Source organism: Monodelphis domestica, chromosome 1 (assembly GCF_027887165.1).
Source record: "Monodelphis domestica isolate mMonDom1 chromosome 1, mMonDom1.pri, whole genome shotgun sequence".
Classification (NCBI taxonomy): domain Eukaryota; kingdom Metazoa; phylum Chordata; class Mammalia; order Didelphimorphia; family Didelphidae; genus Monodelphis; species Monodelphis domestica.
Genome location: NC_077227.1, coordinates 32,973,191 through 32,998,237, shown reverse-complemented (window position 1 = coordinate 32,998,237; position 25,047 = coordinate 32,973,191). Strand labels below are relative to the sequence as shown.

Genomic DNA, 25,047 nt, shown 5'->3' with positions numbered 1-25,047 from the left:
TTGTGTTGGGGATATGCACGGGGCGGGGGTTCCACAAAATGAGTCCCCATCACCAAGGAAATCATGGGCCCCGACAAAAATAAACCAATGGACTGACTTACTGACTTCACAGGGGAGTTCTGTAATTTCATTGGTGTAGAAATGACATCTACTGAGACAAATCCCTACCTGCCTAAAACTGAAGAGCCCTCTGAGACTCGGGGTTATGGGACTCTTCCTGTGGTCATGGCAAATAAGAATCAAAGGCAGGATTTGAACCAGAGTCTTCCTGATTTAATCTGAGGAGTCCTCAATCCACCATTGCGCTGAGTAAGCCTAGCGGCACTATGAAAACAGATGTTATTATTATTCTGGTCCCTCCTTGCTACCAGGCAGGAATCACACCCTGTCTGGAGACCAGCCTACCTGCCTGCCAGGGCCCCAGGTCTCTCTCCTTTCTCTTGCCCCACCCCACCCCTGTGTGTCACCCTATCCCAATTAGCCTACCAAACACAGCCCCATCCTCTGGGAGAGACGTCTGTAGAGTGAGTTGACCTTTCCAAGGGGCTGGCCTCTCCCAATTCAATTTATTTACACAGGCAGCTGAGGGAACGGCAGCCACATCACTGCGACTGTGATTTGAAAGTAGGACAAGCCAGAGAAAGGAGAAAAAAACTGGGCAAGGGGGGTGTGTGGAGAGTGATGGTGGATAAGGGAGAGAGGGAAAAAAGGGAAGAAAAAACAGGTGCAGACTATATAAAACCCTCTGTTCACACAATCCAACCCTGGACAGCCAAGTCATTCATTGTTCCAGCCTCCTTGAATGACCTTGGAAAGGAGGGGGGCAAACCTGGGAGCCTGCCTGGAGAAGGGGAGGAAGGGAGGGAAGAGAAGAAGGGAGAGAGCAAAGGCAGGGACAGTGCTGGAACAGATAGGATGAGGAGTCATGGACCAAGGGAGAGAGAGAGAGACAGTGCTATGCCCTGGTGCTCTCCTAGTCACTGAAGTTGGTCTTTGGGTTATCTTGTTGAGTGAGAGGAGTTTACAGAGACAAAGGGAGGCAGTATTGGAGGACCTGTATTCAAATCCCATATCTTCCACCTACTCTATTAACCAAGTCTCTTAACCTCTAGTCTCATCTGTACAGTGAGGGGATTGGACCCTGTAGGTCCATTCCAACCTCCATTTCTGATGCTGGGAGACCAGTAGTATCTCTGTGGCTTTGCTTCCCTTGATACTTATTTTCAAATACTTTTTTTCTTTTCTTCTTCCCTTCCTTCAAGAAGGATTACAGGATTGAGAAACAGAAGATACCTTACAGATCACCTGGTTAAACCACCTCACTTTACATATGAAGAAACTGAGTCCCAGAAAAGGTAAAGTGACTTGCAGCACAGCTAGGATCCAAATTCAGGTCCCTGACTGCAAATTTTGTATTCTTTTTACTTCTGCTTGCATCATTTCCCTTGCCTTCTCTTCTGGACCCCATCTCTTCCCATCATCCTTTCCCTCTCTCCATTTCTACCTCATTATCCTCTCCCTCTTTCCCCTTTTTCCTTCCTCTCTCATATCTCTTTCCTGCTCTCTTCTCCTTCACTGTCCCTATCTGCTCCTCATCAGCTATTAGGGTTGGAAATAACACATGTAGCCCAACCCTATTGTTTTACAGATGGGGAAACTGAGACTCAGAGATATACAGCAACTTGTTCAATGTCCCATAGCAAGGGAATGGGAGAGGCAAGACTGAACTTTTAGCTTCTCTGGGCCCTCATCTCTGGCCTATACTTCCCCTTCCCCCGCCATTGTCATTCTTTCAACAGCTTCACTTCTCTTACTTTGTCTCTGTTTCTTCACACATCTGGTTTTACCTCCTCACCCTGCAGACAGCCTTTCTCCCCTGCGGGCTCCTAGCAGAGGCTGGAGGCTCTGAGAAGGGTGAGACTTGGTCTCCTAGGCAACAGGGCAGCACAGTCCCACCTGGCATTGGAGCAGTGGAGAGGAGAGGAAAGGAGAGGAGAATGGAGAAGAGGAGGGGAAGGGAGGATTCCCCCAGGGCTACAGCCACCCAACAGAAATCCTGCAAGGAAAGGTAAAGGTTGGTACAGAAAGGTAGCCACACTTAGCAGGTCCAAGCCCCTGGACCATCAGAAAAGGAAGAGGCTTCCCTTGTGAGGAAATAACATTCCAACCCCTAAGCCCATGGGACCTCACTTTGGCAGCTGGCTGGCTCTGCTGTGAACTTCGTGCTCAGTGTGTGCAGAACTCTGAGAGGCTCTAATGACTCCAGGAGTCCTAAGACTGGTAAAATAAAATGATAGGTGCTAGGGAAGCCTCAGCCTAAAAGAAGCACATAATAGGTTCTCAGTAAAGAAGGGTTGAGGGGATGGGAGGGATGGAAGCAAGGATAGAAGAGAAATAGGGAAGGAAGGGAGAGAAGGCAGAAGGAAGGGGAAATGGGAAAAGAGAAAGAAGTAAAGGAAGAAGGGAAAGAAGGAGAAAGGAGGAGGAAGGGAGAGATAAAGGGAGAAGGAAGGAAACAGTGGAAAGTCTGCTGGGCTTCTGAGTTGGCAGAGGACCAAGGTTCAAATGCCAGATCTCATTACTTGTCTGACTTCAAGAAAATCACTTAAACTCTATGAGCCTCAGTTTCCTCATCTGCAAAATGAGAGGGGTAAACTCAAAGGTCCAATCCAACTCTAAAGCACAGATCCCGAGACTGAAGTAGGGCAGATTGTTCAATGTTCAAGGAAAATTTAAAAGCTAGCAAGCGATATGATGTTGTATAACTTGGATTCAGAGCAAAAAGACCCAAGTTGGAATCTCACCTGTGCTGCTCACTAGTTCTGTGCCCTCAGATTAGTCCCATCACCCAGCTGAACCTCAGCTTGCTCATTAGCAAAATTAGGATGAAAACAACTGTCAGATCCATCCTACAAGGGTGTTAGGAAGTTCAACTAAGATAATGCAGGTAATGGCTTTAGAAAACCTTAAGAGGGACATGTACACATCCACTGGGAAGGCAGAAGTCATTGACCTGGGAGGTAGTGAGGCCACTGTGACTGTAGATTCTAGAAAGCCCCTTTTGAGCACAGCTTCATCTGTGGCCTCTGGATGAAGATTTGAAATGGATTTTGCAGCCATGGTCACTGCCCACAAGGGGTTTATGATTCCAGACAGACCCAATTAGCTATGATACCCACTGATGCAAATCTTGAGAACCCCTAGGCCATAAGTAAGCATGATGGGATTGCAGAATCAGAATATTAATACTGAGAGGGCCATTCAAGAATACCTAGCCTGACCCCTCCATTTTACAGATGAGGAAATTGAGGCCCAAAGGAGCCTGGCACTAGCATCCTGCATGTTCTGGGCCTCTAGAGCATGGATGGGATTGGCCTAATGTCACATAACTAATTACTGGCAAGACTAGGACTCCAAACCGGGTCCCTAAGATAGGGATCCTTCTACTATGTCTTGCTGATTCCCATCGGTATTAAGGTAAGGTCTTATTGGAGGATAAGGATACTTGGGAGGTCACAAATGAGGAAAACCAGACAACTTAAAGAAGAGGGAGTTGAGAAAAGTTATGGCCTCTCTGGATCAGTCCAGTATGTCTTTATAGATAAACTCAAGGAAAGAGGGCAGAATATGGGCTTCCTGCTAGCCAGATATCAATCAGTCCATCAATGAACAGTTAGTGAATGCACAATGCTGGTCTGGGCAGTGGAAATAGAAAGGCAAAGTTATATATGCAAGGTAAGAGAAGCAGCTGGGGAAGAGAGAGGAGATGAGAACAAATGTGGGGCAAGACAGAAAACAAGTAACCCACCTCCTTTCCACTCCATCCTCATCCCTGCCCCACCCCTCACTTCCTCCACATTCCTGATTCCATCTTCACAGCTCCAGGCCATGGAGCATTCCCCTTTATAGCTACTTCCCTATCCCCTGGTCTATATCTCCTTCCCCATCTCCATCCTCATTCCTACTAATTCCCTCTCCAGAAGGGATGACAGGACAGAGCAACTGGGGATGGAATTGACTCATAGAAGTTCCAAATCTCAATTTGGTCTTCTCCAATTAACTTGGAAGGTGTCTCAGTCTCCTTCAAGGGGAGAGAAGCAGCACAACAGAGTCTAGAGATATGGAAGGCAATAGAGGGAAGGTTCAAGGCACTGTCTGCTTCTGCTCTTGCTACTGAAGAGCTCCTTTTTATTATTCATTCATTCTTTAAAGAGCTCTGGGCCTGAAATCAGGAAGACTCATCTTCATAAGTTCAAATCTAGCCTCAGACACTTAGTAGCTTTGTAACCCTGGACAAGTCAATGAATCTTATTTGTCTCAGTTTCCTCAGCTGTAAAAAATGAGCTGGAGACAGAAATGGCAAACCAGGCCATCTTCTTTGCCAAGAAAATCCCAAAATGGGGACACACAGAAACAGACATAACTAAAAAAATTGAACATATAAACAGTTATTGAGAACATGTTGTATAGAACAGACCAGTTCCAGTCAAGGAATTTCTTTTTGCCCTGCTCCTTTCCTCTCCTCTCCTCTCCTCTACCTTCTCTTTCCCTTTCCCCTTCCTTTTTTCTTTCTCCCTCCTTCCCTTCTTTCCTTCTCCCTTCCTCCTTCCCCTTCTTCCTTCCTCTCCTTCCCAGTTCTCTGTACTCCCCTTCTTTTTTCTTCCCTTTCTCTCTTCACCCTTTTTCACTTTCCTTTCTTTCTTACCTTTCCTTCCTTGCCTCACTTCCCCTTCTCCTTTCTTCCCTCCCTCCCCCACTTCTCCTTTCTCCTCCCCAACCTCTGCAGCTGGCACCCTGGCTCTCTCTCTCTCCTCCCTGCCCCCTGAACAGTCCTGTTATTATTCAGAAGAGCCTCCTGATTGAAAAGGCCCCTAAGGCATTTCGCAAATAAAAATCCTTTAATTGGGAAGTTGTTAACTTCTCAAAAAGGAATTTTAATTTTGCTCTCCCCTCCCCTCCCATTCTCTTACCCAAACCAAGGTAATAGATGCAAGAGGCTAATAGTCAGATATTCCATCACCATCCACCCCCTGCTGTCCTCCCCACTCCCCATTCCCTCTCACTGGCATTCAAAGTTCCTAAAGCTGATGAATATTCCAAAAAATGGCAGGACAAGGCAGCATAGCCAACCTCTGGCCCTACTCTGTCATCGGCTGACAAAATCTGTTCCATTCAACAAACATTTGTTAAGCCCCTACTATGTGCAGTGCCCTGGGAATATAAAAATAAGACACAAGCCCTGTTGCCAGAGAGCTTAAAAATTAATGGGGTTGTGCTAGATGGTCAGAGAACAAGGACAGAAATAATTAGACTACAAGGAAACATGAGATAAGGGCAATAGAAAGGTCCAGGAAAGGTGCAATGAGAAATTTAAAGAGGGAGAGATCTGTGATTGCCATCATTATTATCATTATCCACAATAATAATGATAATCATCATTTTATTATCAATAATTTTATTATCAATAAAACGTTCTATTTTAATATTTCATTGATAATATTTATAATAACAATAGTAAAATAGCTGACACATAATTAGCTTCTCAAATACACATATTACCTTATCTGATCTTCCCAGCAAGCCTGTGAAGCAAGCACTGTTGGTGTCATTAGCTTATTTTCCAGATGAGGAAATACAGGTGAAATGATTTGTCTTTGGTAGCACAGCTAATAAAATATCAGAGGGAGGATTCAAACCCAGGAGTCTACTAACTTCCAAGCCTGGAGTAATTCCCACTATGCCATACTACCTACCAGCCTCTCCATTTCTATGTATTAAATGCAAGTAGTAGTACCTGAGCTGGTTCCTAAAGGAAGGAGCTTCAACAGGCAAAAATGAAAATGCTTTCATCTTCTTGTCATTTTAAGACCAAATCAGGCTCCTTCTCACTCCCCACAGCCAAACGTAAGAAAAAGAGGAGGAGGAAGAAAAGGATGGGGAGGAGGAGGAGGAGGAGAAGGAAGAAGAAGGAGGGAAGGAAGGAAGGAGGGAAGGAAGGAAGGAAGGAAGGAAGGAAGGAAGGAAGGAAGGAAGGAAGGAAGGAAGGAAGGAAGGAAGGAAGGAAGGAAGGAAGGAAGGAAGGAAGGAAGGAAGGAAGGAAGGAAGGAAGGAAGGAAGGAAGGAAGGAAGGAAGGAAGGAAGGAAGGAAGGAAGGAAGGAAGGAAGGAAGGAAGGAAGGGAGAAGGAGGAGGAGGAGGAGGACAAGGAGAAGGAGAAGAAGGAGAAGAAGAAGGAGGAGGAAGAGGAGAAAAAAGGAGAAAAAGTCTAATATTTATGTAAAATTTTAAGATTTTCAAAATGTTTTCAATGTTTCATATTATTTGATACAACAACCATGTGAGTATCATCACCATTTTACAGATGAGGAAACTACAGTGATTTTCTGAACATCACCGGGCTAGTAAGTATCTAATTGGTCTGTTCCAAATCTCATCACTTACCATTCCACTTAATCTTCAAGCATTTAAAATGAGCACCTACTATGTGCTAAGAACTGGGAATACAAAGATAACTATAAAACTATCCCTAGACTCAAGGAGCTTTGAGGGATATAACATACTTCCACTCTTCCACAAGAAAATCCCAGTCCTCTGATTCACCCTGATCTTGTGAGAAAGGTCCTGAATTTGATAGAGGTCAATTTGTTTCAACATTTACTAAATACCTACTGTGTGAACAGCCCTGTGATGGGGACTTGGGGAGATAGAATTTAGGTAACCAAGACATGGTTTTTGCTCTCTCATAGAGCACATTATTTGAGAGAGACTTGATTTTCAGTCCTGGATTTACCATACTTTATCTATCTTCATCTATCATTTAAATTCTGGGACCTCAGTTTCCTGATCTGTCAAATGGGATGCTCTGCTGGTCTTGCAAGGCTATTGTGTAGAGTAAATGAGATAGTAGGTGTGAAAGCACTTTGAAGAGTCAAAGTCTTCAGGGATTCCCAGTCCTGCTCATTCTCCAGACCTCCTTCCAAGGCTAGCCTTCCCCAATCACCCTAACTTAAATTGAGCTCTCCCTCTGAATGCCGTTAACCCCCATGGTTTGAGTTGACATTTAAAACTTTATGCCTTGTAATAATGTCGGGCTGGAAGCTATCTTTTCATGCCTGTGAATATCCTCCCTCCTCAATAAGAGCGGGAGGTCCTCGGGGCAAAGCAAGGAGTCCTCTCCTTTAGTGTCTCCCATGGGCCCCTGGCATAGAGGGGGCGGGGGAGTGGGGTGGAAAGGGACACCCCAAAGACTTGCTCCACACCGACACCTGCTGGGACATGCTGGGATTGTCTTGGTGTCCTCTTCCCCATTGCCCACCTCCCACCCCCCACCATCAACCGTACCCAATGGTGGCTCCCCCAGACCAAGGTTGACTCAGGGATCCAGAGCCCGGTCCTGATGCCCTGGAGGGAAGCGGCAAGAGCAGGAGGAAAATGTTTATTCTGCATTGGGGCTGTGCTAGGGATCCAATTTATTTCCTTAGAGTCCTCATTAGCACTGATTGGGCCTCAAGCCCGGAGCCAACTCCTGAAATAAACACTTCATCAGAACCGGCAAGTTTAGAAGCAAATACCGGCATGCCAGCTCCCCTGACCAGGGTGAGCAGGGACCGGGAGTCCGGGTTTGGGGAGTCACAAAGCTCAGCCCTCCCCTCTCCTCCATCACTACTAAATCTCACTCATTCCTCCTCTAAATGAGTGAACACCTCCTCCTTGGAGGCCTCCCTGGATTCCCCCAGAAAATCAGAGGATCACAAGGTCTTAGGCTAGAAAGGACCTTAGAGATCATTTAGTGAAACGCCTTTATTGGGCAGGGAAAGAAACTGAGGTCCAGAAAGGGAAGGAAGTTCCCCAAAGTCAACAAAACTAAAAAAGGGAAGAGCCAGCATTGAAGCCAGCACCTTCAACTCTAAATCCAGTGATCCTCCCATGAAGCCACTTCCTGAAATATAACAATAACAGTGTCAGAGGGGGAAGGAGCCCTGAGGCCATCTAGCATCTAGTTCAATCATCCCTATGTGGCTTCTGGCCCAGATGGATGGCTATCCAACTTCTCCATAAATACTTCCAGTGACGGAGAGCTCACTACCAAATTTCCCATCTCATTCAACTGGTGCATTGGACCGACATTTAAGTATTTGATTGATACACAGTGTCTTGCGTGGTTTTTTAATCACTTCAGACTTCAGCATTACATTGTTTCAATTAAGTTTCTCTCCCAACCCAACTAGGCGCCCCCAGAGGGCAGGGACTGTGTTTACTTCTCTTTCTGTCTGCCTAGGCTGGCCCAATCTGTAAATATTTAATGAAAAGATGAATAAAAGAACAGGGCTTGTTCTTATAGGGATTCCAATGTGGAATGCACGTTCATTTGGAAGTCAGAGAGCCAGTTGCAAAGCGTGACTCGGTTTAGCACGGAACCTTGGGCACCGAGGTCACAACTTCGGGGTTCAGTGATTTCCAGGGTCCCTTGTCCTGAGCCCAGGGGCTCTAGGTTATGGATAGAGCTTAGTGTGGCAGGTCTTCATGCACTGGCAGTAATGAAGCAATCAGAATGATCATTGTTCCTGTATAAATGAAGCCAGTAAACAGCTTGTTCCCTTAGGTAGGGTAATGCTCCTTTGCTTGTTATTTATGCATATTGTTCATAGTAGGTTAATAGGGGCCAGCTAGGTGGCTCAGGGGATAGAGAGCCAAGCTTGGAGTTGGGAAGGCTTGGGTTCAAATTTGACCTCAGATACTTCCTAGCAGTGTGACCTTGGGCAAGTCACTTAACTCCTTCTGCCTTGGAACTAATATACAGTATTGATTCTAAGACTGAAAATAAGGTTCTTTTTTTTTAGGTAGGTTAATAAATATTTGTTGAATTGATGGTGTCCCCTAGAAGATGGGCTAAAACACAAGCCTGGCACAATCATCCATCCCCTTCTCAAGAACCCTCTGCAGCTTCCTTCCCTCAGTGGGGCTATTGCTCTGGGGGAGACTGAAAACTCTTCAGTTCAGCACTGAAGACCTTTCATGTCCAACTGATTGCAAATACTCCACCCTCACCCCTAGACTCCACAGTCAGCATTCTAACCAGCAGAGCATACTTGCTATTCTCCAAATTCTACTTGCTCAGGATCACCCAGTTAGAAAGGATTTAAGGCTGGATTTGAACTCAGATCTTCCTGATTCCAGCACTCAATCTACTATATTTACCTCCCTGCTTCAAAATGCCAATAAAATGAGACAAAAAATGCTTTCATGCAGCTAGGTGGTACAATGGTTAGTCAGGAAGACTCTTCTTCCTGAGTTCAAATCCAGGTTCTGGCACTTACTAACTGTGGGACCTTAGACAAATTATTTAACATCTATATAGCTCAGTTTCTTTAACTGTAAAATGGGGATAATAATAGCACCCATGTGATAGGGTTTTTATAAGGATTAAATGAAATATATGTTATATATAACATGCTACATTATTATGAACTAATTAGCTATTATTATTAACATATATCTATCTATCTATCTATATATATATATATTTACACACACAGTCTAGGGCAGTTAGGTGGCACAGTAGATAGAACACCTAGCCTGAAGTCAGAAAGAACTGAGTTCAAATCCAGCTTCAGAGGGTATCTATGGGACCCTGGGCAAATCATTTAACAGTTTGCCTCAGTTTCTTCACCTATAAAATCAGTAAAAGAAGGAAATGGCAAACCACTCTGGGATCTTTGCCAATAATAATAATAACAACAACAACAACAACAAATTGGGACATGACTGAAATGACTGAACAACAACAACAATAATGCTTATAACTATGTACTTCAGATAAGAGTATGGCAGAGTAAACAGAACATTGGAACTGGAGTCAGAGGCCCTATATATGGATCCTGACTCTTTACTTACTGATGAGGTGACCTTGGACAAGTCACTTCCTTTTCCAGTCCTTCCTTTCCTGGTCTATAAAGTGAGGGTTTGAACTGGATGGCCTAAGATCCTTTTACTGTCTAACCTCCTAGGAGTCTGGGAACACCTCTAAAAAGTTTGATAAACCACAAAGCACAGGGAAAATATTGAGAATATCATAAATTGAGGGAAAGGATTTATTTATTAAGTACCTACCATATGCCAGGCACTGGGCTATGTACCAATGAAACAAAGATAAGACTTAATCATGATAAGAAGAATTAGCACTAAATAATAGCTAATATTTACAGCACTCTCTGGTTTGCAAAGTGCTTTACATCCATTCTCTCATTTAATACTCACAATGACCCATGAATTCAAAGATCTTCCTTATGCAGATGATTCTCAGATCTATTTCACCAGCCCTTCTCTCCCTCCTGACCTCCACTCTTGCATCTCTAATTGCCTCTAGGATATCTCGAACTGGATAGCTCACAGAGATCTTAAAAGTCAACATGTCCAAAGCAGAATTCGTTATCTTTGCCCGCAAACCCGCCCCTCTTCCCAGCACCACCACGCATCCTCCCAGGAGCCATCCTGGCCTCCTCACCATCTCTTACTACCCCCCCCCATCCAATCAGTGGCAGAGCCTTCCAAGCTCAGATTGGTCTGATCAGCCAGTCGGACACATTGGATATTGATCCCAATGTGGTGATGTCACTTTGGTTCTCTTTGAGTAGGAAGGACAACAACCAACCAACCAGCCAGCCAACCAAGTCCTGGAGATTCTGCCCTTCCATTATCTCTCATGTATTCCCCCCTCCTTTCCTCTAGGACCACCTCCCCCTCCCTGGTGCAGATCCACACTGCCTGGACTATTATAATAGCTGGAGAACAAGGGGGGATGACTACCTCACTCAAGTCTCTCCCCACTTGGATACTTCCAACACTCAGCTACGGAAGTCATCTTCCTAAAGGTTATGCTGTCTCTTGTCACCCTTCTTCCACTCAATAAACCTCAATGGCTACATGTTACCTCTAGAATAAAATATAAAATGGACCTTTTGGTCTTTTTTAACCTTTACCTTCCACTTTAGAATCAATACTGAATATTGCTTCCAAGGCAGAAGAGTGGTAAAGGCTAGACAATGAGGGTTAAATGACTTGCCCAGGGTCACACAGCTAGGAGGTGTCTGAGGATAGACTTTTTGGCTAGGAAGGAAGGAAGGGAAGGAAGGAAGGGAAGGAAGGGAGAGAAAGAGATGAAGGGAGAAGGAGAAGGAAGGAAGGAAGGAAGGAAGGAAGGAAGGAAGGAAGGAAGGAAGGAAGGAAGGAAGGAAGGAAGGAAGGAAGGAAGGAAGGAAGGAAGGAAGGAAGGAAGGAAGGAAGGAAGGAAGGAAATGAAGGAGGGAGGGAGGAACTTTTGTCTCCCCATTAGAGTGTGAGCTCCTTGAGAGGGTATTGTTTTTTGCCTATCTGTATCCTCAGCTTTTGGCACAGTGCCTTGTACACAACAGGCACCCAATATACGATGGTTTGATTTGATTTGTGAAGTAGGTGCTATTATCCCCATTTATAGATGAGGAAACTGAGTTTGAGAGTTGTTAAATGACCTGCCCAGGATTACATAGCTAATAAGTATCTGAGGCAAGATTCCAATCTGGGTCTTCCTCTGTCTCTAACTCCATGTTCTATCTACCAATGTGGGAAACAGGAAGTATCCAAGTATATGCAAAATTGTCTTAAATTAATTTTGAGAGGAAAGGCCCTAGCTGGAGGAAGAGTGGAGATGGTCAAGGGATGGGGGTCAAGAATGGCACTAAAAAGAAGGACCTTTAAAGGAGAGAAGGGATTCTAAGGGCTGGAGGCAGAAAAGGAGTGTGTTCTAGGCATGTCCTCAAGATGATCCCAGTTCCTCTTGCCATGGGACTTTCCTTTGGTTTCTCTCCCCTCCTGGTCTGCTCTGGTCACCACCTGAACCACCAAAGTTCTGGCTCCTTGCTCCTAACTTCTCCCATGGCCCTGGCCCCAGCCTGCTTCAATCCCTTCACAGTCTTCTGGCATCTCCTCAGATGTCCCTGGCTGTCTCTTTGCGGCTCAGGCTCTCCTCCTTCTCTCCCCAAAGGAGGGAGGAGAGGATGCCACTCAGGGGCTAATGGGAAAGGGGCCAATTGATCAGCCGCACTGATTTAGAAGTTAATAAATGTTAAGAGCTGCTCTATAAATCACAGACACACGGAGAGGAAGTGACCTGGACAGGGGGCTGAGCGAGTTAGCAAAGGGGTTTTATTTAAAAGCAATTTATCTCAGATGCGCTGTGAGGTGCCACCTGCTAGCAGTTAGTGCCTCCCAGAGAAATAACCTGCCGCTCCTCCTCCTTCTTGGTCCCTTCTCCTTGCCACAGACACTTAGGATGTCTAAGGACACAGAGCTGGTTGGGTAAGTCCAAAGACCACATTCCATAAAGGTTCCACTCAAGTTAGTCCAATCTCCCATTCCATCCTTAAGATCACAGAATTGGGGTTTTTCAGCTGAAAGGAACTTCAGAAATCATCTAAATTAACCTCTAATTTTTATAAATTGGGAAACTGAGTCCCAGAGAGAAAAAAAAAGGATTTGGCACATGGGAAGTTAAGATCTGGGACTAGAATCCCATCTTATTAAATGGATAGAGCATCAAATCTGGAGTCAGAAAGTTCTGAGTTCAAATCTGACCCTCAGACATTAGCCATGTGATCGAGGCAAATGATTTATTTAACCTCTGTTTTCTCATTTCTAAATTGGGAATAATAATAGCACCTAACTTCCAGAATTGCTGTGAGAATCGAACCAGATCATATTTGCAAAGCACAGTTTCTGGCACATAGTAGGACCATATAAAATGTTAGCTATGATTATTATTATCATCCTCATGTCACCCTAAGTAAATCATTTCACTATTATGAACCTCAGTCTTCTTATCTGTAAAATGGAAACACTGACACTCTCAAGGCTCTGGAAGTTGAAGCAAAGATGGTCTAATCTTCATGAGAGATAGGACCGAGTATCTTCTCTAAACAGTGTATCTCCCTTAGCACCCAGCATTGTCCTCAAAGTGCTCACAGCTTTGACTTGAATTCAGAGACAGAAGGAGTCCACAAATCTGCATTGGAATCCTAGATCTATCACTTACTAACTGTGAGACCTTGGGCAAGTCATCCTTCTCTGGGCTTCATTTTCGTCCACCTCTGTAAAATGATGGGGTTGGACTCATCTGTGCCCCTGTGGCCAATCTCTGCAGTCATGTTGCTGCTCTGATATTCTGCAAATCTAACATTCTGAGTTTAGAGATAGGTGCTGATGCCAGCAGACCTTGGGGGCACCTCCTTGGAGATCCTGGCATCCAAGATCAGGTCTTTCGCTCTGCCTTGATGTTCAGCCAAATAGGATGGTCACTGGCATCCCCCCATTCCTGCCAGTTGATGAAGAAATGCCTCCAGGCACCAGTTATGGGTTAAATTGGAGGGACTAATTATTCTGCCTGGGCTACCCAGGGGTAACTCATTAGCAAGAATATTTTAATGGAGATAACAGGACTTCAAAAAGCCAATGGAACTGCCCGGAGGTAGGAAGCCCAGGAGGCCTTTACTCTTTGTGCCCTTCAACTTCCTTCGAAGGCAATAAATGGATGTGAAGTACTCATAGTTGGAGCAACAAGGGACCAACCAGGTCTCGCTAAGTCCTGGACCAAGATGGCACTTTTTCTGCCAGCTCATGGGGCATGCCCAAGGTCACCAAACTAAGAAGTAAGAGAGCCATAACCCTCTATCTGGACATGTTCCCAGGCCTAGTCACATATCTAGCCCAAGTCAGGAAAGAATTCCCCAAACTTTCACCATGACTGGGAGTTGGGTTCAAATCCTGGCTCTGTCATTGACTGGATGTGTGACTTTGAGAAAGTCATTTTTCTTCTGTGGGATTCAATCTTTTTTCTTTTCTCTAAATTAAGGATAATAGTATCTACTTCAAAAGATTGTTGGGTTAATTTTCCTTAAGACCAAGAAGATAAGCAGCAATTAAGCACCTTGGAAATGTCAGACACTGTGCTGAGTACTTTACAATTATCCTCTCATTTGATCCTTCCAACAACCCTAGGAGGTAAGTGCTATCATCCTCCTCCATTTTACAGAATAGGAAACTGAGGCAAATTGGGGATAAGTGATTTACTCAGGGTCACAAAACTAGTGTTTGAGGCTGGGTTTTGTCTTCCTGGCTCTATCATTGTATGCCCTAGTACCCCCAGAAGGAAGGGAACAATTTAGGTTACCCCAGGCTTGGGATGAATCTTGGACTGAAAGGACAAATGACCTTAGTGTCCAAAGGAACCTTTAAGGTAGAGCTGGAGCTAGAAGGGACTTTATGAGCCATCTAATCCAACATCTCCATTTAACAGAGAAAAAAAACTGAGGTCCCTTGTCCAAGGTCAACACAGAAAGTGATTATATATGAGCTTAGACTTGAGTAGAGTGGCCTTCCTCCCACCACACCATCTTTTCAGAGTTGAGTTCTTCTCCCCAATCATTTGTCATTAGCTTTGGGTCACAGGATGGAAAGCTAGAGGAGAACACAGAGGTGCTCATTTTTTCAAATAAAGAGACCCAGAGAGGGAAAGGCCCAAGAAGAAGTGACTTGCTCAAGGTCACATCGAGAGAAAGGGGCAGAGTCATGAAATGAGTCCAGGTCCTCCAGTTCCAAGTTTCAGCAAATGGCAGCCACGGAGAGCTACTATGATCTCACTCAAAGAGATTAGTATGAATAATGTGTCCACAAACCTTGATCCATGAAGCCACACCTTCCGTGCTTCACTCCTTATTTTTAGTTTTTTTTTTAATTATGGATTTAACAAACATGGCCAAATGTGAACAAAAAAAAATTTATATATGACACTATGTACTTGGTTTTGTAAACTCTACATTACAAATAACACAGTAGTAATAAAATTGCCCTTTTTGACAGTGTCACTTTCTGAACTTCATTCTTGCTCATCCCTTGCTGACCCAGACTACCCTCTAGGACCCTGCCTGAGTCACTGAGGCCCATGGGACCCTGAGAAAAATTGGGGGATCCACCAGTCTTCCCCACCTCTCCTTTGGGAGGAACAGGGGGCAGTATCTCCTCATTTAAAATGTCCCAATGCCACTCAGTCTGGGTCCCTGCCAGATGTGTAAGCCCTTCCCCCAGAATCCTCTCAAAGGGACCCAGCAACTTACCTTTGGTGGGAGGACAACCTGGAAGACAGCAGAGATTCCCCCTTAAGTCGTTCGGCCCAGGCTCCAGGCGCTGCCCCAGTCACTTTCCTCCCCGAGCCTGCTGAGGTTGAGGACTCAGGGACAGTGGGGGCAGGAGGCTGCAAAGAAAAATGGGATGGCGGTTCAGGGGGGAAGGCCACAAAGGAAACTAGAAGGGAGCCAGCTTCTCCTGTGGAGCCTGGAAGCTGTTCCCCCAGCCCAGCCCCATCCAGAAGGTCTATTCATCCAGAGAACTAAACTGAAATCACCTGATCCAGGCTGCCAAGAGCAAACACCTAACACAAAGCTGCAACTGAGTCACTCAGCCCCATCCGACCCCCATCCCAAGTGCACACAACAGAACATTCACATATTTGATTCAATTCATTTTACTCAGAATCCCAACTCTTGAGCAAGAAGAGCCCTCAAAGGTCATCTGGTACAGCCTCCTCATTTGACAGATGAGGAAACTGAGGTACAAGGGAGTTAAATGGCTTGCCCAAGGTCACTCAGAGAACTTTAAATAACAGTGTTGCAGTCTCTACTTACTACACCCCATGAGGTTGCCTCTATCTGGAACCCCCCTGGCACATGCCATGGTTATCATGTGCCAGTTTTTACAGCCTGTCTGCGCCCATGGAGGGAGTTTTCTTTGTCAAAATGTCCTTCACATGTCACCTTCAGTCTTAGACAAGCTATAAAGAAATGTCTTTTGACCTTTTCCTCTCCAAGTGGGGCTTTCTTTCTCTTCAATAGATTTATCCTCCAGATGCCAATTGCCTTGGATATTTAGCCTCCCTGGCCTCGGTTTCCTCATCTGTACAGTGAAAGGGTTTGAATAAATATTCTCTGAGGTCCCAGGCTTATGATCCTCTGATTCTTTGAGTCTATGACACAAAAGGGTTGGAGGACCTCTGCCAATAGTCTCCTGGAGCTCACCCCTGGGTAACAAAGATAACTGGCCTTCCCACTGCAATCCCCTGTTCTTTAAGCCTTTCTTCTCTCCCTTAAACTGAGATATCAAAAGGTAAAAGCAGCCCAAGGAAGTCATTCTAGGTGGGAAGGATCATGATAAAAAGTTTGGATCTTCAAATTAATTTCCATTAACACACCAAATCCTCCTGATGACCTGGTGGCCCTTATCATTAGCCCTCTTTTAATGATAAAGAAACTGAGGCACTAGGAAGAGTCAGGAATCAAGCCCAGGATTCTTAACCATTCCCTGAGCCTCCTTCATCCCTCCTCTGTCCCTGCCAGCAGAAGTCCCTTTCTTTCTATAGCCAATGCCAGCCTCCTGCAGGAAGAAGTATTATCCTTTACCTCGTTGTCAGTCACTGGAGACCATCATTTATTCTTATAACTTCTATTAAATTAACATTCTTGTGAATAATAGCCAACATTTCTCCAGGACTTTAAGTTTGCAAAGGGGCTGTTGGTCCTAAGGATTCCTTCTAAGGTCAGTATAGGTCCTGAGTAGAAATCTAACCATGTCATTGTTTCACTGAATACCTCCAATGGCTCCTCAGTATTACATACAAACGAATTCCTCAGCTTGGCATTCAAAGCCTTCCACAATCTGGCTCTGTTTTTCTCCCCACTCTATCACACACATTTCCATCCTGCTCTCTCCTGCCTCTAACCATTCACTCAGACTTTGCCATCTTCCCCCACCTCCATCCCTGGAATTCCCATCTTTCTGAACTTCCACCATTTGGAATTCTTTCCTTTCAAAGTCTAGCTCAGATGCCTCCGCTTTCTTAAAGCCCTCCCTGATTCCTCTTCCTAGAAGTGACTTCTCCCTTCACAAATGTCCTTAGAGCAGGTATTCTTGCTCTCCTTTTGTACTCCATCTTGTGTAACACACACACACACAGAGCTACATATCACATCCCCCATTAGACACAACTATCCTTGAGGGCAGACTATGTCTTATTCCGTTATATCCCTTCCACCATGGACAAGGTCCTACATATAGCAGGTCCTGATTAAAGATATATTTAGTTGAATTGTTGACATCCTAGTACTCAGAAGCCCCATGAGGGCAGGAGCTATTTTTATTTCCATCTTTCTATCTCCAGAACCTAGCCCAATGTCTGGAATGAAGTGAAGTGATGCTTGCTGATTAGTGAATAATCATAACAACTTTGTTTATCAGTGGTCTTTCAGTCATATCCAACTCCTTGTGACCCCATCTTGGGCACAAGATTGATCTTGGCAAAGATCATGGAGCAGTTCACCATTTCCTTCCCCAGCTCATTTTACACATAAGGAAACCGAGGCAGAGTTAAGTGCTTATCCACCCAGAGTCACACTGCTGGTAAGTGTCTAAATTCAAATTTGAATTCCTAAAAATGAGTCCTTGAGTCTCCAGATCCTGTGCAATCCACTGCCCCACCTAGCTGCCCCAATTATAGCCATCATTAGCATTTATAAGGGGACTTAAAGATTAGAAATGTACTTCATAACTGTTCTATCTCATTAGAGGCTCATCACAACCCTGGGAGATAGATACTATTATTATTATTCCCATTTTGCAGATGAGGAAACTGAGACAGAAAGAGGTAAAGTGATATATACATACCCACAATGTCACTTAGTTGCCTCTACCTTCTTTCCCATCCAAATTTGTCCTTTTCAAGGATCTGATAAGCTAATAATCTCTTGGGTGTGAGTGACTAGTAGGGGGATTAGTGTGGCATTTTAGCCAAGGAAAAATAGGGATTGTATTTTTACTAGGGACCATGAAAGCCTTAACTCAAAGCCCTAGAATCTGCCTCTGTTCAGAAACCTAGAGTCTAGAAGTGGTTTTGCCATTGAGAAATTCATTTCTCTTCTTTAGACCTCAATTTCTCCACCTGATAAATAATGGAATATTTGGCTAGATAGATGATTGCGAAGGTCTCTTCTGACTAGAGGGCTCATTGATTTGGTAAGCAAACATTTATCAAGCACTTACTGTATGCCAAGGGAGCTAAGTGGCATCATAGTGCATAAAATACCAGGTGTAGAGCCAAGAAGATTCACCTTCCTGAGTTCAAATCCTCAGAGACTTACCAGCTGTGTGACCCTAGACAAGTCACTTAATCCTGTTTGCCTTAGTTCCTTATCTGTACAATAAGCTAAAAAAGGAAATGTCAAACCAAGACAACCCCAAATGGAGTCATGAAGTCAGACATGAGTGAAAATGACTAAACAGTATAAGGGACCAATCAGGTACTAGGTGTCCCAGCATTGCAAACAATCTCTGCCCTCAAAGCAGTGACATGCTACTGGGTTTCCATCTCTGTCCTCAAAGAGGTGACATGCTACTGGGTTTCCATGATCTCTGACCTGGATATGCCCTAAGAAGAGAGGGAAGGGCTCAGAAGATGCCATTCAGGACTTAGGCTCAGCTAACCTTGTAATACAATCTTCATAGACAACTCCCTGTGGTGTTCTCTGTACATAAGACCTAAGGCAAGTAAGATTACAGTCTGACACACCGCCGCCACCACCCCCATCCTCATCCCAGGAGAACACTCATAACCAGGAGAAACACAACCACAGACATACATGGAAGGACACCTGGGGACACCCAGTAAGCACAGTCACACAGGTCCTGGCTGCCTCCCCTATTTTACACAGGCAAACGATTAGGGCCAGTCACAGAAATACCCACAGGGTAAACCTTGCTTTTTCTCTCTACTTATGTGGGTTGGCTTCAGGTGTCCTAGATGTTGGTGAGAGATTTATGCTAATATATGTAGCTACTGCCTTTCTACCCCCACTGCTCAGCTGCCCTGCTTTCCTTGCTGTGCTAACACTAATTCTTGCTACTTCTAATGGGGGAATTTCAGGCATCACAATAGGTTAGTAGGGGAGATATTTTTGGATGGGGTGGAGCGCAATGGTGTATCCTCCCATCACACCATGTGAGCAGCTGCCTTCTCTATGTATGAGGAAACACTGCCCTGAAGAGGAAGCACTGAAACCTGTATTGGCAGCTGTCAAGAATCATGGGATTTCAAGTTGGAAAGGGTCTTAGAGGTTACCTAGTCTCACCTTGTCTTCTTACACATGAGAAAAATGAGTTCTAAAGAGAAGAGGAATGCTTCAAGGCACACAGGTCCAAGATTCAAACTCAGGTCTTCTGATTTCAAATTCAGAAACTTAAACACTTTGCCATGTTGCTTCCTTGATGGGATAAGGGCACTTTCCAACCCCAACCTTTCTACCCCTACCCAACTCCAAAATTGTACAGCCTAGCATTTATCTGCTGCAGGTTTGCATTGAATTCCACAGGTATGTTAGTCACTCAACCAGCATTATTGTTCATTGCCTACTATGTGCACTGTGCTGGTCTTCCTGCATGGATATTTACTGATCCCAGGAAGGAACATGGAAGGCCTGGACCCAGGGTGGGGGAAGAAGAGGGAAGAAGATTGTAAAAGGCAAGATGTCAAGTAGGGTCTGAGTGAGGGGGGAGGTAGCCCAGGTGGTGCCTGGCAAAGGTGCTAAGAGAATCAAGTCCCGTGGCGCGGGTCCCAGTTCAGGCTACGATTTCTGCAGCCAACTTCCTCTACTCTGGCTCTCCTCAGACTGGCATATGCCAACCTAGGTCTGAGGAAGAATGACGTGTTCCATCGCATGTTCTCCTCTGCACGACCTGGCACCCGACCTGCATGACCTTTCTCTCCCGAGGCAAGTTTCCCCCAAACCAGCTTTGTATCGCAGCCGCAAAAGCCACGCCTCCTCTTCCCTCATCTCCCTCTTGAAAAAAATCCTCAGAGGCCACATGTCCCTACCTGTCCCCAGGGCTCCTGGATCAGCCCAGCAGCCAGATGCTCTCTTTTATTACAAGATAATTGGTTTCAACAGCTTCCCTCCAACCCTACCTCCCCTCTCCCTCCACCCCCAAAGTATCCTGAAGCTACCCGCTCTCCTCTGACATCACAATGGGTTGCCATGGAAATGGGACCACAGACAGAGCATAAGAATGATTTGGGGAAGGGGCGGAGGGAAGGGGCGGAGGAGGAAGCAGCAGGAGCTGATGAGCTGCTTCTACAGGACAAAGTGGGGAATCTTCAGCATCAATATGGGCAAAGCAAGTGAGATCTCAGCTAGAGAAGCCGGCTAATGCCAAGGCTAGCGGCTAAAGTAGGAGAGCTCTGCAGCAGGAGCAGAGAGGTGGGACGGTCCGACACGCCTTCCCTCCTGTTTACATGCAACTTCTATATCCACGGAAATCTCCGGAGTTCTGTCGAAGTGAAGTCTCCATGTGTTCTGTGAAATCTAGATGGAGTCTGGAATCTTCTGCTTTTCAGTGGAATTCTCCCCCGCTTCTTTGGAGTCAAAGCCCCGTGTGGGCATGGAATCTGTGTGTAAATGGACAGATGGATGGATGGATGGACGGATGAATGGATGGACTGACTGACGGATGGACAGGCAGATGGATGGATGGATGGATGAATGGATGGATGGATGGATGGATGGATGGATGGATGGATGGATGGATGGTCGGAGGGATGCTGGTGTGATGGCAGGGGCTCTTGACTCTGGGGCCCATGGACTTGTCTTTGTAAAAAGTCATTTAGACACCTATCATTGGTTTCCTTTGCATTGGATGGTATGAATTTTAAAACACAATTCAGAGGAGGAGTCTACAGGCTTCATCAATCACCAGAGGGGTCCATGATACACATAAAAGAGTAAGACTGCCTGCTGGATGAGATGTATGAGTGGATTGCTCCTGTTTTATCAGTTCTTTTCCCTCTTTAAAAAAACAAACTCTTAGTTCCATCTTAGAAGAGATACTGTGGATTGGTTCCAAGGCAGAAGAGCAGCAAGTGCTTGGCAATGGGGGTTAAGTGATTTGCCCAGGGCCACATAGCTAGGAAGTGTCTGATGACACATTCAAACCCAGGTACTCCAATCTCTAAGCCTGGTTCTCTATCCTCCCAGCCACCTAGCTGCTCCTTATAACAACCCTTTTCACAAGAGTAGAATTTCATGACAATGTTTGGTGGTGTAGGGCACTTAGTACTGGAGGCAGAGGATCTAGATTCAAATCCTGCCTCTTGGGCTATATGACTGCAAATCGAAGCTTCTCTGGACCTCCATTTCTTTCCCTGTAAAATGACAGGTTTGGATGATATGACACCTGACAATCCTTCCAGGCTTGGCACTATGATTCCATGAGCCTATGAGATCTGCCCATGTCTTAGAAAATCTGCATACATAATTGAATTCCTTAGTGTCTCCTCCTTTGTGTTTGTATCCCTAACATCTGGCACTTACTGGTCAAAAGCATTTATTATGGTCTTATTGTGTGTGCTGGGCACTGTACTGAGTGTTTTTTACAAATATTATCTTAAATGGCAGCTAGGTTGCTCAGTGGATAGAGTACCAGACCTGGAGATGGGAGGTCATGGGTTCAAATCTCAGGTACTTCCTAGCTGTGTGACTCTGGGTAAGTCATTTAATACCAGTCACCTAGCCCTTATCACTTTTCTGCCATATACAATATCTATTCTAAGACAGAAGGTAAGAATTTATATTTGGATATATTATTGCTATTATTGTTATTTCTTTTGTTCTTAACAACCCTTCAAGGGAGATGTAGTTGTGATCCCCATTTTATAATTGAGCAAAGTGACTTGCCCAAGGAAGTATCTGAGGTGACATTGGGACTCAGGTCTTCCTGACTCCAGGCCCAGTGCTCACTGTGGCACCAACTGCCTCTAATGGGGAGAGGAGGGACAGGGAGAAGTCAAGCATTTATTAAGGGCTCTCCATGTGTTCCAGGTCTTATGCTAAGCACTTTACAAATATGATCTCATTTGACCCTTGCAACAACCCTAAGAGATAGATGCTGTTATTAGTCCCATTTTACAGCTGAGGAAACAGGAAGAGCCCAGGCACAGCCAGTTGGCAAATGTCTATGGCTCAATTTTAATCTGAGCCTTCCTGACTTCAGGCTCAGCATTCTATCCACTTTATCACCTAACTGCCTTTAATGGAGAGAACAGTATGCAAATATCTAGAGGTATATTATATATATATATGTATGTATGTATATGTAGAGAGAAAGAGACACTTATACATACAGATAGATGGGAGAAAGTAGGTACTAGATAGGAGACAATCAGACAGACAGGATGTCAGACGGACAGACAGACAGACAGACAGACAGACAGACAGACAGATAGATAGACAGACAGACAGATAGATATAGACAGACAGATATATAGACAGACAGACAGATAGACAGACAGATAGACAGACAGATAGACAGACAGACAGACAGATAGATAGATAGATAGATAGATAGATAGATAGATAGATAGATAGATAGATGGACAGATAGATATAGACAGACAGACAGATAGACAGATAGATAGATAGATAGATAGATAGATAGATAGATAGATAGATAGATAGATAGATAGATAGACAGACAGGCAGGCAGACAGACAGACAGACAGACAGACAGACAGACAGATAGATAGATAGATAGATAGATAGATAGATAGATAGATAGATAGATAGACAGACAGACAGGCAGGCAGACAGACAGACAGACAGACAGACAGACAGACAGACAGACAGACAGATAGATAGATAGATAGATAGATAGATAGAATGTGTGTGTGTGTGTGTGTGTGTGTGTGTGTGTGTGTGTGTGTGTGTGTGTGTGTAGATGAAGGTAGTCTGAAAGGGGGAGGCATTGAGCTTGGAATTTCAGAAAAAGCCTTCTATAGAAGATAGGATTTAAAATGACTCTATAAGGAAGCCAAGAGCACAGTAGGTGCTTAATGAATGTGCATTGATTGATTGCTGTTTGGCATATATGTACATAGAATGTTAGTGAGAAAGGACCTTAGAAACCATCTAGTCTAACTTCCACATTGACAGAAAGGCAACTGAGGCAAATTCTAGGATAGCTTTATGCTATAACCACTGACCTCACTGGCCAAAGCTTCACACTAGAAAAAGTTCTCATTTCCTTACCCATAGTTGGTAGTAGCCTAACAGGCCTCAAGATAAAGTAAAGGCCCATCCTGAATAGTATTCCCAGCCTTCCAAGGATGGGGTGGACCCTATTTAACTCACCCTTCCTCCAAGAAGCCTCCCACCAGATTCCAATTATAATGACAACGAAGAGAGTTATTTATGTCAAGAGATCTAGATTTACATCTAACTTACTAGCTATGGGGCTTGGACAAGTCACTTCCTTGATCTCAAACTCAGTTTTCTTATCTGTAAAATGGAAACAACAGCACTTGCCCTGCTGACTTCAGAGGAATATTGTGGAGGAGTTGCTATATAAAACATTAAGTTCTCCAGAAAAGGGAGGAAACCATATTTATTAGTGTGTGTGTGTGTGTGTGTGTTGAGGTGGACAAGGTATTCAAAGGGATCTGGCACCTCTGGTGGGATGGCTTGCCAAGCCATTTTCAGGGCTCTCATCCACCTTTGGTGTCCACCTTTCACCCAACTGTCACCTGTGCTCCAAGAAGCTATAACCATACCCTGGTAAACCATCTTGGCAGATAAGCTAAACAAGATTGAGGGTAATCAGTAGTCCTCAGACCCTTTGGTGAGGTAGGGGGATATCTATCCCAGGTGGATGGAAAAAATTAGGTCCCATGGCCCTGAAGAAGACCAAAGCAAGTGCTACGGAGTCCTTAGAGCTTGGTCAGACATTGACAATGCCAAGGTCATCTATTACATCCTGGACTTTAATTTGGATGACTCTGGAAGAGAGAGTGAGGCTGATGACTTCCTATGGCTCTACCTCATTAAATCCACTTCATGCACAAGCCAAAACATCACTCCATGATGTCATTGGTCCTCTTCAAAATGAAAGACAAGAAACAGCTTATACATGCACATTGTCTCCCCCAAATAAGACGTGAGTTCAGTGGGAGCAGAGACTGTTTCATTTCTTTTGTGCTTGTATACCTAGGGCCTTACCCAACACATGGCCTGTGATGGCACAGTTGTCTGAATGCTTTGCAAACATTAGGTGCCATGTAGATGTTTATATTATTCTCATGGTTGATTGACTGACAAAAATTCAGTTTGACAAACTTTCTCAAAGTCCTCACTATGTGAGCATTTCCCCAAGTCTTCTGGCTGTAATTCCTTGTTCTTTCCATTCTACCACACTACCTTCCTGTAGGTTCCTCCTGGTTTGGGCCATGCCAAATCATAGATCCTTGGAGTTTTATGGAACCAGAGCTCTTTCAGGCCATGACTCTCCACAGCATCAAATCTCTGCCCATAGACAATAAAGGAAAGGGCCATTTCTTCACATGCCTCCTACAATTGCTTTTTTTTAATCCTTAACTTCCATCTTGGAATCAATACTAAGTATTGGTTCTAAGGCAGAAGAACGGTAAGGACTAAGCAATGGAGGGGGTTAAATGTCTTGCTCAGGTTCACACAAGCAGGAAATGTCTGAGATCACATTTGAACTCGGGTCTTCCTGACTCCAGGCCTGGTGCCTACCTGCCCACAGACCATTGGCATGGTCATAGATTCAGAGCTGGCAGGACCTTAAAGATCATAGATATGGTGCAACAACCACCCCTTCCATTTTTCAAATGAAGGCACTCAAGGCCAGAAGATTGATATGACTTTACCTCAAAGCATACAGATAGAGCTGAGATTTGAACCCAGGTCCTTTGAACTCATATCCTACCTGCTTTCCACTTACCCCTTCTGCCTCCTAAATAGGACAATCAGAGCAATGCTAATCCAATGTCTCTTTGGTACTTTAAGGCTTACAAAACACATAAAGGATATTATCCTTATAACAGTGCTGGTAGTTAGGTACTTTTTATTCTCCCCATTTTACAGATATGAAAATTGAGCCTGAGAAAAAGGAAGTAACTTGCCCAGGG

At 44.6% G+C, this 25,047-nt stretch overlaps 1 protein-coding gene across 7 annotated transcripts in view; it reads right to left on the bottom strand.

Annotated features, from left to right (window-relative positions):
• Window positions 1-25,047, bottom strand: part of LINGO1 (leucine rich repeat and Ig domain containing 1) — a 515,479-nt gene that overhangs the window by 429,194 nt on the left and 61,238 nt on the right. For 5 of the 7 annotated variants that reach the window (XR_008911690.1, XM_007477966.3, XM_056796664.1 and 2 more), the window contains exon 2: window positions 15,143-15,279. The gene's annotated coding sequence lies outside the window, so the exon portion shown is untranslated. Of the gene's footprint in view, window positions 1-15,142; window positions 15,280-18,214; window positions 18,299-19,944; window positions 20,046-25,047 lie in introns of those variants that run through there. The other 2 variants (XM_007477968.3, XM_056796660.1) reach the window with 2 other exon arrangements.